The sequence below is a fragment of the Elgaria multicarinata genome, chromosome 1 (assembly GCF_023053635.1).
Source record: "Elgaria multicarinata webbii isolate HBS135686 ecotype San Diego chromosome 1, rElgMul1.1.pri, whole genome shotgun sequence".
NCBI classification, from domain to species: domain Eukaryota; kingdom Metazoa; phylum Chordata; class Lepidosauria; order Squamata; family Anguidae; genus Elgaria; species Elgaria multicarinata.
The window spans coordinates 218,476,740-218,490,392 of record NC_086171.1 but is presented as its reverse complement, the minus strand read 5'-3'; positions in this window follow the sequence as shown (position 1 = coordinate 218,490,392).

The window sequence follows — 13,653 nt, the reverse complement described above, 5'->3', positions numbered from 1 at the left end:
TTTGGTATGCTTAAAGCTCTCCTTGATATCTATAACTGTGCCAATTTTGATGTCTTTATCTTTAAAACTTACGCAGACGTAAGCATTTGTTTAATTTGTACTTTAAACATATCAAATCCTCCTTTTGCGCCCCCAGTTGCCGATCGGAAAACAACAAATGATTTGCTCCTAAACTGGTAGCAAAATAGGTTGATTCTTTTGGCTAAGAAGCACAATTAAAACAGGATGCATGGGAGTACTTCAGAGTCAAAGCAGATTATAAACTGGAAAACTTCAGAGTGCTTTGCACGCAATTCACAGTGATTGCGCAGTATAACGCTGGTGTGATGAAGCTATGAAACTCTGCAGGGGCAGCACCCCTCTCCCCCACCGCCAGAAGTTGCTGCCACTGCCAGATGTTTCCAATTCTGCTTGGAAACAAAGCACATGGGAAGGGCTCCCCCTGGGAGCTGTTTTGACGAGGGCAAAGCCCTGGCGTGGCTCCACAGTGGCAGTAGGTGATTTATATGATGCAGCAGCCATTGCAGAGCCATCCCGGGGCTTTCCCCTGAAGCTCTGGATTAAAAAAAGGCAGGGACTTATCCTGACTTTTTTTCTGTGGAGCAAGGTGACATTGGTTCATCCGAGTCTTGTTGCCTTGCTCCGAAGTTGCAGCAGAGGCATGGCCGGGACATGGCAACCCCTGATTGGTCACCATTGGCCCGGACAGGGGGGAGAGGGCAGGCCAGGAAGCCCAGTGGCTGCTGGAACACCTCTGCACTTCTCAGGTGTGGGCAGAAGGATGCTCACGCTGGAGAAATGTGTAAAGGTTTTAAAAAAGATGTTTAAAACACTGGCAAGGGCTTGCCTGTATGGCTTACACTGTGCTCTGTGTTCTGGGCGCCTGGCCAAAGCGGGCAGTGAAAGGGCAGTGGACTTCGCTCCAGTCAGCAGAAGCTGGGCTTAGAAGAGGTTAAAAAAAGAATTTTTAAAAATGTAGGGGTTGCCCAGCACCTGTGCAGTGTTGCGCAATTGTGCGGTGGTGCAAGGGCATGGTGGAGGCGGCTCCTTCATCTGCAAACTCCGCGCTTGCTCCTTAGCATGGGGACAATCCACAGGAGCGCAAGCGTGGGGTTTCGGGACTTCACAGTGCCAGTGCATTGTTATTTATTTATTTATTTATTACACTTATATACCGCTTCCATAGCCAGGGCTCTCTGGGCGGTTTACAGAAATTCTAAAATTAAGATAAAAACAAGTATACAAAATTTAAAATTCTAAAACACAGAAACATACACACATAAAGCATGAAAAACTGTTAAAAAATTAAACATGTGGGTGATTAAGATGTGCCACCATATGCCTGGGCAAAGAGGAAAGTCTTAACCTGGCACCAGAAAGGTAGCAGTGTTGGCGCCAGGCGAGCCTCATCAGGGAGATCGTTCCATAGTCTGGGGGCCACCACCGAAAAGGCCCTGCCCCTCATTGCCACACTTTCGGAGTAGGCACCCGGAGGAGGACCTTAGATGTTGAACGTAGTGACCGGGTATATTCACATCGGGAGAGGCGTTCCATCGGGTATTGTGGTCCCAAACCGTGTAAGGCTTTATAGGTCAAAACCAGCACCTTGAATTGGGCTCGGAAACATACAGGCAGCCAGTGCAAGCGGACCAGAGCAGGGGTTATACGGTCGAACCTTCTGGTTCCCGAAATCAATCTGGCCACTGCATTTTGCACGAGCTGCAGTTTCCGAACCGTCTTCAAAGGCAGCCCTACATAGAGTGCAGTGCAGTAATCTAACTTGGAGGTTACCAGAGCATGGACAACTGAAGCGGTTTTTGTGTGTGTGTGTCAAAACAGCACACCCCCACACACACCCACAGTAGATGTTGGGAGGCCAATGGTTTGGGAAACGAGACGCAGGCTTCCAGAATTGCTGGAATTTTAGAAGTGGCGGTGTGTGGGTGTGTGGGTGGGTGTGCACAGGCACATATGGCTGCCATGGGCACCATTTTGCTCACGCATGCTCTAAAACATGCATAAGTGAATAAAACTCATATTCTCTTAGGGGAGCAATTCCCTGGGGATGGTGGAGATTCCGCAGCAAAGCAACTGCCATATCCAAACCCTTCTGTCTCACCTCATCTAGGGTGGGCGGTGGGGGCAGCTCACCCCCCCACTGCGTTTTAAGATGGGGAGTTTTTCCTTGATCCCCTCTCACTGTATTCAGTGGAGTCAGCACTGGGATAATTTACTCTCCTCCTTTCTTTCTTTCTTTCTTTCTTTCTTTCTTTCTTTCTTTCTCTCTTTTTGGATCCGGGGTGGGTGGGTTTCTCAAGATCCTGTGGATCCATGGCTCCTCCCAACACCATCCTCAAATGTCCCATCCTGGGCAGGAGATGATGCATGTGCAGAGCAGCAGAGTGAACCCTCACAGTCCGCTTAGCATAAAACATTGAAAACATTATTCCCCACCCCTCCAAAACAGAGAACAGCTGCAGAAGAGAAAATATTGATTAAATCACCACTGTTAGCTGTGGGCTGGCAGCTTATTCCCTTAGGATTCCTAATAGCAGTGACAGAGCAAGAGAAGATAGAGAGGTGGAATTATGGCTTGCCGAACGAATAGCAGGGAGCCATTCAGGAAAATGAAAGGGTGAAGGCCTTGGGAGCAGCAGGGGAACCTGGGGGAGGTCATCTGGACATCAGGAAAAACTTCCTCACTGTTAGAGCAGTACGACAATGGAATCAGTTACCTAGGGAGGTTGTTAGCTCTCTCACACTAGAGGCCATCAAGAGGCAGCTGGACAGCCACCTGTCAGGGATGCTTTAGGGTGGATTCCTGCATTGAGCAGGGGGTTGGACTCGATGGCCTTGTAGGCCCCTTCCAACTCTGCTATTCTATGATTCTATGATTCTATCTACACAACAGAAGGAACAGTGCAACATGGTATTGTCCGCATTTTCATGAATTCGGCTTTGGTCCATCAGGGTCGCACGAAGCAAGAAACACGGAGCATACTGTACCTAAAACCCTGCTATTCATTGGTCACGCAGCACTCGAAATAAACACGCATCTGTGCTAGGTGGGCGGAGTAGAACTGAACGTCTTCAACCTGGCAGGTGCTGCTCAATGAATGAGAGAGGCATGTGTCATTTCCTTCCCCTGTCCAGGCTCCCCACCCTCCCCGCCCCAGCTAAATTATTGCAAATGGAATGTAACTAATTCATAATTCTGAGGGCTAGAAGCAGGGTGCTGTAGCGCTTCTATGAATGAAAAAGGCAGGCTAGATCTTCGCTCCCTGTAAGAGCCCCCACCCAAGCGCAAATATTTATTTATTTATTTATTTATTTATTTATTTATTACATTTCTATACCGCCCAATAGCCGGAGCTCTCTGAGCGGTTCACAAAAATTAAAAACATTCAAAGTATAAAACAACAGTATAAAACCATGGTATAAAATACCATATAAAAGCTCAACCAGATAAAAACAGCAGCAATGCAAAATTACAAATTTAAAACACCAAGTTAAAAATTATTTATAGACTGTTAAAATGCTGGGAGAATAAAAAGGTCTAAAAGCATATAATGTAGGTGCCAAGCAAACATCCTTAGGCAGCTCATTCCACAGCCGGGGTGCCACAGCAGAGAAGGCCCTGCTCCTGGTAGCCACCTGCCTCACTTCCTTTGGCAGGGGCTTGCAGAGAAAGACCCCTGTCCGGGCAGGTACATACGGGAGGAGGCGTTCCTTCAGATAGCCTGGCCCCAAGCCGTTTAGGGCTATAAATGTTAATACCAGCACTTTGAATTGGGCCCGGACCTGAACTGGCAGCCAAAGAAGCTGGAAAAGGACTGGCGTAATGTGATCTCACTGGCCAGTCCCTGTTAGTAACCGTGCTGCCCTGTTTTGTACCAGCTGAAGTTTCCGGACCGTTTTCAAAGGCAGCCCCACATAGAATGCATTGCAGTAATCCAAACGAGAGGTTATCAGAGCATGGATAACTGTAGCTAGGCTATCTCTGTCCAGATAAGGGAGCAGCTGGTATATCATAAGCCCCATTCCAGCAAACCATCGAGGAGTTATAGTTCCACCTTCTTTTCTCTTCTTCTTTGGACACTTCTCCCTGTTCGCAATGACGGGTTTCTCGGCCTTCTGTGATCTCGAGAGCTAGTGTGGTGTAGTGGCTAGAGTGTCAGACTGGGAGTCGGGAGATCCGGGTTCTAGTCCTCACCAAGCCATGGAAATCCACTGGGTGGCTTTGGGCCAGTCACAGACTCTCAGCCCAACCTACCTCACAGGGTTGTTGTTGTTGTGAGGATAAAATGGAGAGGAGGAGGAAGAATTAGGCTGGAGTGCTGGGCTGAAAACAACAGAATGAAATTTAATAGGGATAAATGCCAAGTTCTACATTTAGGGAATAGAAACCAAATGCACAGTTACAAGATGGGGGACACTTGGCTCAGCAATACTACAAATGAGAAAGATCTTGGAATTGTTGTAGATCACAAGCTGAATATGAGCCAACAGTGCGATATGGCTGCAAGAAAGGCAAATGCTATTTTGGGCTGCATTAATAGAAGTATAGCTTCCAAATCACGTGAGGTACTGGTTCCTCTCTATTCGGCCCTGGTTAGGCCTCATCTAGAGTATTGCGTCCAGTTCTGGGCTCCACAATTCAAGAAGGACGCAGACAAGCTGGAGCGTGTTCAGAAGAGGGCAACGAGGATGATCAGAGGTCTAGAAACAAAGCCCTATGAAGAGAGACTGAAAGAACTGGGCATGTTTAGCCTGGAGAAGAGAAGATTGAGGGGAGACATGATAGCACTCTTCAAATACTTAAAAGGTTGTCACATAGAGGAGGGCCAGGATCTCTTCTCGATTCTCCCAGAGTGCAGGACACGGAATAACGGGCTCAAGTTAAAGGAAGCCAGATTCCGGCTGGACATCAGGAAAAACTTCCTGACTGTTAGAGCAGTGCGACAGTGGAATCAGCTACCTAGGGAGGTTGTGGGCTCTCCCACACTAGAGGCATTCAAGAGGCAGCTGGACAACCATCTGTCAGGGATGCTTTAGGGTGGATTCCTGCATTGAGGAGGGGGTTGGACTCGATGGCCTTGTAGGCCCCTTCCAACTCTGCTATTCTATGATTCTATTATTCTATGAATTATGTATGCTGCCTTGGGTTCCTTGGAGGAAAAAAGGTGGGATATAAATGCAACAATAAATAAAATAATTAATTAATTCCTGATACCATAGTAGATTACTACTTGGATAAAGCACTAATGTGCATTAGTTTAATGCAAGGAAAGAGTAAAAGAGTTCACATTCAGAAATGCGCAAATGTACAAACCAAAAATAAACAAAATCAAAGGAAGAGAGATAACTGTTGAATAGGGGGAAATGGGGAGATAAGGCAAAAATGCTAATTTTTCTATGAAGAAGCAAAAATCCCAAATTATCCACCAGTACATCTGAAGGCTCCCTATGAGAGCACCTTACCACCACAATTTCACCCCATTCCAGCAAACTGACGTGGGGTTATAGATCCTTCCCATTTCCACCCAGGGATCAGAGAAGCGCTGAAGTATCGCAAGCATCAGAGAAGCTCAGGCATTGTCACGGCTCTCAATGGGAGACGGAGAAGCAAAGTGACCATCGTGGCAATTGGGGAAAAGAGGGAAGGGGGGGAAGGGGTGGCCTCAACCCTTGACCGCGTCACTGTCAGGTCACAGCCGCGTCAGTCACAAAGGCGCATCCAGGCATCGATGCAGAGGAATGTGGCAGAACTACAGCAGAGCTGCTTGAGGGCTGCCGTAACGACCCCCTGAATGGTTGGATCGTGGTGCTGAGTGACCTCTTAGGGAGGCGTCTACATACATCTGGAGTTCCCATGCTTGGCATGCTCCCAGGAGGACAACTCCCATAGAATCATCGAATAGCAGAGTTGGAAGGGGCCTACAAGGCTATTGAGTCCAATTCAATTAGGGCTGTCATGAGACAGTCAAGCCTGCAGGAAGGAAACTCAATGCCAGAAGGAGAGCTAAGACTCGGTCATAAGTGAACTGCCCAGAGAGCTTCGGCTATTGGGCGGTATACAAATGTAATAAATAAATAAATAAATAAATAAAATAAGTGGCAGGTTCCCTGGCTCATCAGGCAAGCACACATTCTGGCAAATTGACACAGGACACCCAAATCAATGAGACATCTTTATTGCAGGAAATCTCACAGCAAAAGCTTAATGGTTGCACACTTCATATAGCTGATGGTTAGTAGCGATAGACCCTAAGACATTCCAGAACAGTCAACAGCTAATCACTACTGCCGTGACTGAGATCCCCATCAGTGTGGTTTCCTCGTCACCACCTCCATGGTTCTTCAGAACACAAAAGCCTTTGAGTCTTTTCTTGGTAACTCCACACTACTTCTAATTAAATTTTATCTGAAAATTCTGTGCCCCCTGCAGTGCTGAAACTATTCTCTGACAATAAGCAAGGAATAAAAAATCTAATTTGCATTCTTCAAGTTCCAGTTACTTTCTCATTCCTTCCAGCATTATCTTGTCAGGACCAGTTTACTTCCTGTGGTTCCAGTGAAGCTAGATTTTTTAGACCAGTTATTTGCATTCTTTGAGTTCCACTAACTGCTTTCTAATTGTTGTATGTTTAATTGCCATGCAGGTGTGAGTACTGTGTGTGTGTGTGTGTGTGTGTGTGTGTGTGTGTGTGTGTGTGTGTGTGACAGACATCACAGATGAAGAGGGAAGGTCTCTTTATTAAAAAGAGAGAGAAGGTGTATCATCAAAAAGAGGGCAAGAGATTACATTTATTTGCATATCATTTGTGTGCTTATTTATGTGTAAATATGCAAATTCAGAAGTAATAATAATTAGAAATTAAATAGGAATATAATACATCTCACCATACTGTGGAAGAACTCATGGTGCTCATGGCGGATGGGCAACAGTTCTGATGATTCATCTTCAAGCTGGAATTAGATAGGGCAACCTTTCAAATAGAAGGTGCCTTCAAGTGGAGGACTTTCTTTTGGCAGTGCATCAAAGAAAGGTTGGATAACTTCCTCTAAGGCTTGATTACTGGCAGAAAGAGCTTTATGCTGAAATATGCTGGTATTTTTGTTGTATTCTACCCCCACCCTCTTTTATCTTTGATATCCCTCACTACTGGAATGCAGCCCCTGATAGCTTCCTCAAAAATTCCATTTGGTCCACAAAGGTTGTCACACAGAGGAGGGCCAGGATCTCTTCTCCATCCTCCCAGAGTGCAGGACACGGAATAATGGGCTCAAGTTAAAGGAAGCCAGATTCCAGCTGAACATCAGGAAAAACTTCCAGACTGTTAGAGCAGTACGACAATGGAATCAGTTACCTAGGGAGGTTGTGGGCTCTCCCACACTAGAGGCCTTCAAGAGGCAGCTGGACAACCATCGGTCAGGGATGCTTTAGGCTGGATCCCTGCATTGAGCAGGGGGTTGGACTCGATGGTCTTGTAGGCACCTTCGAACTCTGCTATTCTATGATGAAAAGGATTAAAGACCGCTGATTCACCTGGCCATTCAGCCATTTGGGAGATATTCCCCCTGCGTTTGGAGACTGTGACCTGGTTAGCACAACACGACAACCCATAGTCCATTGTCAGCCTTGTTTGTTGAAGAGTGGCTTGTCACAATGTCAAACACGACATGGTAGCTTCTGCGTGGTTTCTTAACCATGCACAACCCACTTATTGGACACCTAATTCTCCCAATAGAGGGAACTTACATCTAGAGTATTGCATCCAGTTCTGGGCTCCACAATTCAAGAAGGATGCAGACAAGCTGGAGCGTGTTCAGAGGAGGGCAACCCTATGAAGAGAGACTGAAAGAACTGGGCATGTTTAGCCTGGAGGAGAGAAGATTGAGGGGAGACATGATAGCACTCTTCAAAGACTTAAAAGGTTGTCACACAGAGGAGGGCCAGGATCTCTTCTCGATCCTCCCAGAGCGCAGGACACGGAATAACGGGCTCAAGTTAAAGGAAGCCAGATTCTAGCTGGACATCAGGAAAAACTTCCTGTTAGAGCAGTACAACAATGGAATCAGTTACCTAGGGAGGTTGTGGGCTCTCCCACACTAGAGGCCTTCAAGAGGCAGCTGGACAACCACCTGTCAGGGATGCTTTAGGGTGGATTCCTGCATTGAGCAGGGGGTTGGACTCGATGGCCTTGTGGGACCCTTCCAACTCTGCTATTCTATGATTTTAAGTAATTAGTGGGGTCCCACAGGGATCTGTATTATTGGGACCTCTGCATTACTTGTGCTGTTGTTTTTATACTGTTGTTTTTATGTTTCTGATGGTTTTTTTAAAAAAATTGTATACTTTTTAATGTTTACCATTTTTAACTGTTGTAAACCGCCCAGAGAGCTTTGGCTATGGTGCGGTATATAAATATAATAAATAAATAAATAAACCTGTTCATAACGGTCTGGAATTAGGCGTGAGCTAACTGACAGAGTGGGGAAGAAGAAGGAGCAAGGAGAGCTTTGGCTATTGGGCGGTATAAAAATGTAATAAATAAATAAGTAAATAAATAAATGCGACAGGAGCAGGCAGAAGGAACATCAGGGCCTGCTCTAATTGGTCCGCCCTCCTAGATGAGAGGCCGGAGCAGGGCCATTCCATCAGCCCTGCAGCTGGTCTATTTAATCTCTCCCACTCTCCCTTTCTCCCCGTCTCCTTTTCCTTGTACTCGTGTCTTTTTTAGATTGTCAGCCTGAGGACGGGGACTGTCTTCTTTGCTGATTGATTGTGAGCTGCTGCCGGAGCCTTCTTTGGCTAAGGAGCAAATAGTAAGTGATGCACATTGCGGTGAAATGTCACAACTTCAAGTATCACCTGATGGGATCTGAGCTGGCAGTGACCGAACAAGAAAGAGATCTTGGGTGTTGTGGTGGAAAGGCTTAATGGGAAGGTCCGCCCAGTGTGCAGCCACTGTAAAGAAAGCAAACTCCATGTTAGGCATGATAAGAAAAGGAACTGAGAATAAAACTGCCACTAGCATACTGCCTTTATACAAATCTATGGTGTGACTACATTTATAATACTGTGTACAGTTGGAGGGTTCAGGGTAGTTTCTTTTCCGAGTGGTGGATGTAGCGTGATGCCTTGTGTTTGCTTTGTGCCCAACGAGCAGCAGGAAACCTGACCCCCTCCCAGTCTCCTTCCTCACGTCTCCGGCTGGCAACACCTGCGTGCCGGGCTCACATTTGCATCTGCGGTTGCTGCTGGCTCTATGCGAACAGCAGAATTATGCAACCCAAGCAGCAATCGACCATGACATTTGGGGGCTGTTAAAAAAAAACAAAAAAACCTCCCTGGAATTGTACTCAAATTTAGCCAGGGGGAAAAACCCAGAAAAAATATGCATTTCTGCACACACGTGCAGATTTTGGGGTGATTTGCACTTTTAAAACAATTTTTTTCCCTTTTTGGGGAGATTTTGGAATATTCACATTAACTAATGTGTATTAGATAATGCAAATATGCACAAATCTCCCTGAAAGTGAAAAAAGTTTTAAAAAACACAAATCCCCTTTCCTGCACCACAAATCTGTATTTTCACACTTTAGCGTATTGGGGAGATACGTGGGTTTTTTTTTTAAAAAAATCTCTGTTTCCCCTCCCCTAACTAAATGTGCTTGATAATCTACAAAAAAACGACGTAACCGATTTAACAAACTTTTATGCATTAAAAAAAAGGTTGTGCCACAAAGGATACTGGGATACATGCTGGGAGCGGGTGGAAGGACAATGGAGAGCAACAAATCATGGCAAACTGAAGAGCGCCTGATCCCCTTAAGGGATCTTAGAGTCATAGAATCATAGAATAGCAGAGTTGGAAGGGGCCCACAAGGCCATCGAATCCAACCCCCTGCTCAATGCAGGAATCCACCCTAAAGCATCCCTGACAGAGGGTTGTCCAGCTGCCTCTTGAAGGCCTCTAGGGTGGGAGAGCCCACAACCTCCCTAGGTAACTGATTCCATTGTCATACTGCTCTGACAGTCAGGAAGTTTTTCCTGATGTCCAGCTGGAATCTGGCTTTCTTTAACTTGAGCCCGTTATTCCGTGTCCTGCACTCTGGGAGGATCGAGAAGAGATCCTGGCCCTCCTCTGTGTGACAACCTTTGAAGTGTTTGAAGAGTGCTCTCATGTCTCCCCTCAATCTTCTCTTCTCCAGGCTCAACCTGCCCAGTTCTTTCAGTCTCTCTTCAAAGGGCTTTGTGTCCAGACCCCTGATCATCCTGGTTGCCCTCCTCTGAACACGCTCCAGCTTGTCTGCATCCTTCTTGAATTGTGGAGCCCAGAACTGGATGACACACACCCCTTCCCAGGGAATTGAAGCTGGCTACAGGTGCAGCCCAGGAGCAGATGGCTGAGGGCACCTTGCTGCACAGTCTCCTAGGGACATTCCCAGGAAGCACCCAGTGATGTGTGAGAAGGTAGTGTGATGGAACCTGAAACCACGAGTCCCTGTGGTTCTCTGAGTGGTGGTCACAGACTCTCAAGACACAATTTCTCTCTCCTTAGAAGATTTATTACGAGCAGCCTGCAGCGCTGCAAGGTGACAGTCCCAAAAGACCTGAGGAACTGCCCAACAATTTCAGGAAAGGTTAACATATTTATAGGGTTAGGTCCCCTCAGATACAATGACAGAACCTTCTCACCAATCATAATACAGCTCTGCAATACAATAACCAATGAGAAGCAAAGCACTTAGGCATATACACTTCTCTGACTAGAATACCATAATTGGTATTTCAATAGCTACAGGAAATACATCTCTATCTGTTTCTTAGTTGTGGTTAGCTTGCCTTAAAAAATATGCCACAACTGTTTAACTGTCTGACTGTTTTGTCACCTGTGGTTTCAACATCAGCTAAGTTGTGCAGCAAGTGTAACATTAAAAATAGGGTTTCAATTAAGCAAGGAAGACATGAACTTTATGATGTCTGTGTTATAGAGCTATTTTCTTATATCTGTGGGCATTAGGTAGAAGAACCAGCTTGATTTCCTCGACAGTAGCCAGCCTGCTCCACACCAGAGCTTGCAGAGTTCCTTGCATATAATGATTTGCATCTTGTCGGTTGCTCCGTGCAAAAACGCTGCAGAGTGTGGTGCTGATTCCAATGCTAGCAACAGAAGAAGAGGAAGAGGAGAAGGAGTGTCAGGGATAGTTCAGGCACTGCCGTGCCGTGAGGTCTTGCACTTTTAGCTATGATTTAATTAGAAGTCGTCTGGAAGGCTTTGGGATGTTAGAATCTGTGTGAGTTGATCTCTGTCAGTGCTCTCAGAGCTGGGATAGGGAGTTGCCTAGGGTGACCCTATGAAAAGGAGGACCGGGCTCCTGTATCTTTAACAGTTGTATTGAAAAGGGAATTTCAGCAGGTGTCATTTGTATATATGGAGAACCTGGTGAAATTTCCTCTTCATCACACCAGTTAAAGCTGCAGGAGTCCTTCCCTCTTTTAAATTTGGTCCCTCTAGTTTAGCTCCTGCAGCTTTCACTGTTGTGATGAAGAGGGAATTTGACCAGGTTCTCCATATATACAAATGGCAGCTGCTGAAATTCCCTTTTCTATGCAACTGTTAAAGATACAGGAGCCCTGTCCTCCTTTCCATAGGGTCACCCTAGAGTTGCCCCACTCCCCGCAAGCCACCTGCTTGCCTCAGCCTTGGCAGAGAAGTTGTGTGTGAGAAATTGATAAAGAAAGGGTGGGGGGTTGCAGAAGGATCGCCCAAATTGAAGCATCATCTTGCTGGGCTGAGCAGTGGGGCCCTGTTTGGACAGGGGCCTTGCTGAATGGCCAAAGCCCCCGTCTGCCAAGTGGTCCGGAAGAGGCCTACTACGCCTCCCTTTTTAAGCTGGTGCAAAGGTGAGGAGCCTTCGCTAGGAACATCTGCTCTGCATTCCAGGAAAATCTCCCTGTTTGGATCCATCATTCATTCTAAGTAGGGGTGTGCACAGACCCCCCGCTCTGCTTCATTTACAGATCCGCCATTTTCGGAGCGGGCCGCTCCGCCCCGCCCCCACTCCGCCTGTGCCCACTCCGCTCTGCTCGGAGCTCCGGATCCGGATCGGAGCTCCGGACTGAGGACGGAGGCAGGTAAGGGAGAGGAGGGCGGGGGGGTTACCGGGCCCTGCCGCCATCGCTGCCCATGCGGCGACGGCAGCAGAGCCCGGTAAGGGACCAACGGGGAGGGGGGGCCTTACCTGCCTCCATCCGCGGTCCATCGCCGTCTTCAATTGAGCCCGTGGTTGAAGACGGCGACGGACCCGCGGACGGAGGCAGGTAAGGGAGAGGAGGGGGGGGGTTACCGGGCCCTGCCGCTGTCACCGCATGGGCGACAGCGGCAGGGCCCGGTAAACCCCACTTACCTTTCCAGCGGAGCTCCGGATCGAGGCGAAGGATCCGCCTTCACCTCGATCCTCTTCGCCATGCTCCGCCGGCCCCCCAATCCTCTTCGCCTCCACCTTAAGGGCAGGCGAAGCCCCCTGCTCCGCCACTGCTTCTACCCTCCTAATCGGAGTGGAGCACATGCCTAATTCTAAGGCCAGAGAAGAGGCCTCTGAGGCCATCGAGTCCAACCCCCTGCTCAGTGCAGGAATCCACCTTAAAGCATTCTTGAAAGATGGCTGTCCAGCTGCCTCTTGACAGCCTCTAGTGTGGGAGAGCCCACCACCTCCCTAGGTATGGTCCAAGCTTGGACTAGCTCTCTTTGGGTGGCTTGTTAGGCCATTCAAGAATATTCTCCTTTGATTGCCTGAGGGATCATGTCAGGAATCACCACCCCTTGTCAGAGTTTGGAACCCTTCCCTTGAGTTCAGAACCATGGAGGTGGCGATGGGGAAAAACCACATTGATGGGGATCTCATCACAGAAGTAGTGATTAGTTTTTTTTTCTTGGAACCTATAGCTATTGAAGCCTGTAACCATTAAGCTTTTGTCCTGGGATTTGCTGCAATACAGACGTCTCGTTGATTTCGGTATCCTTTGTCAATTTGCCAGAACGTGTGCTTGCCTCAGGGACCTGGACCAGGAGGGGGAGAATAACAAGAAAATAAAGCAACCCTGACTCCATTCCTGCAACCTCATAAAGGGGATTTTCATCAATAGCTTCTTCCTGCGATTGCCAAATCAGATTATGATGTGGTGGTGGGGATAGTAGGCTGGGCTGGGGGTGGATTGCAGCCTTCCCTAAATCTCAAACCTGAACCAGCGAGGGGGCCTCTGCCAGAAGGCAGTCAACCCATCCATGCCTGGCCTGGTGAGGGGGCCCAGTTGCCACTGACCCAGCACCCTCCTCAAGCTGTTCTGCATCCCTTTGTGCCCCATCTTTTGAAAGCTAAACAGACCAGAGGCCAAGGAGCCTCCGCGAAAGAACCTTCCCTAAGCACCTGTCAGGGGAGTTGGGTGTTTGCCCTTTTGCCATTACTCGAGCTTGAAATTGCCTGCAGGCAGGTCATTGGGTCTTCAGCTCTTTTGCGATGGTTTGTTGCAAAATCCTGTTGAAACTCCTGTCCATTCTTTCCCCACGATTTCCACCTGTTTCCTCAATCTGCTCCTTCTGAAAACCCCTTGAACCATTTGCTGGAGTATAAAAGAGAGGACGT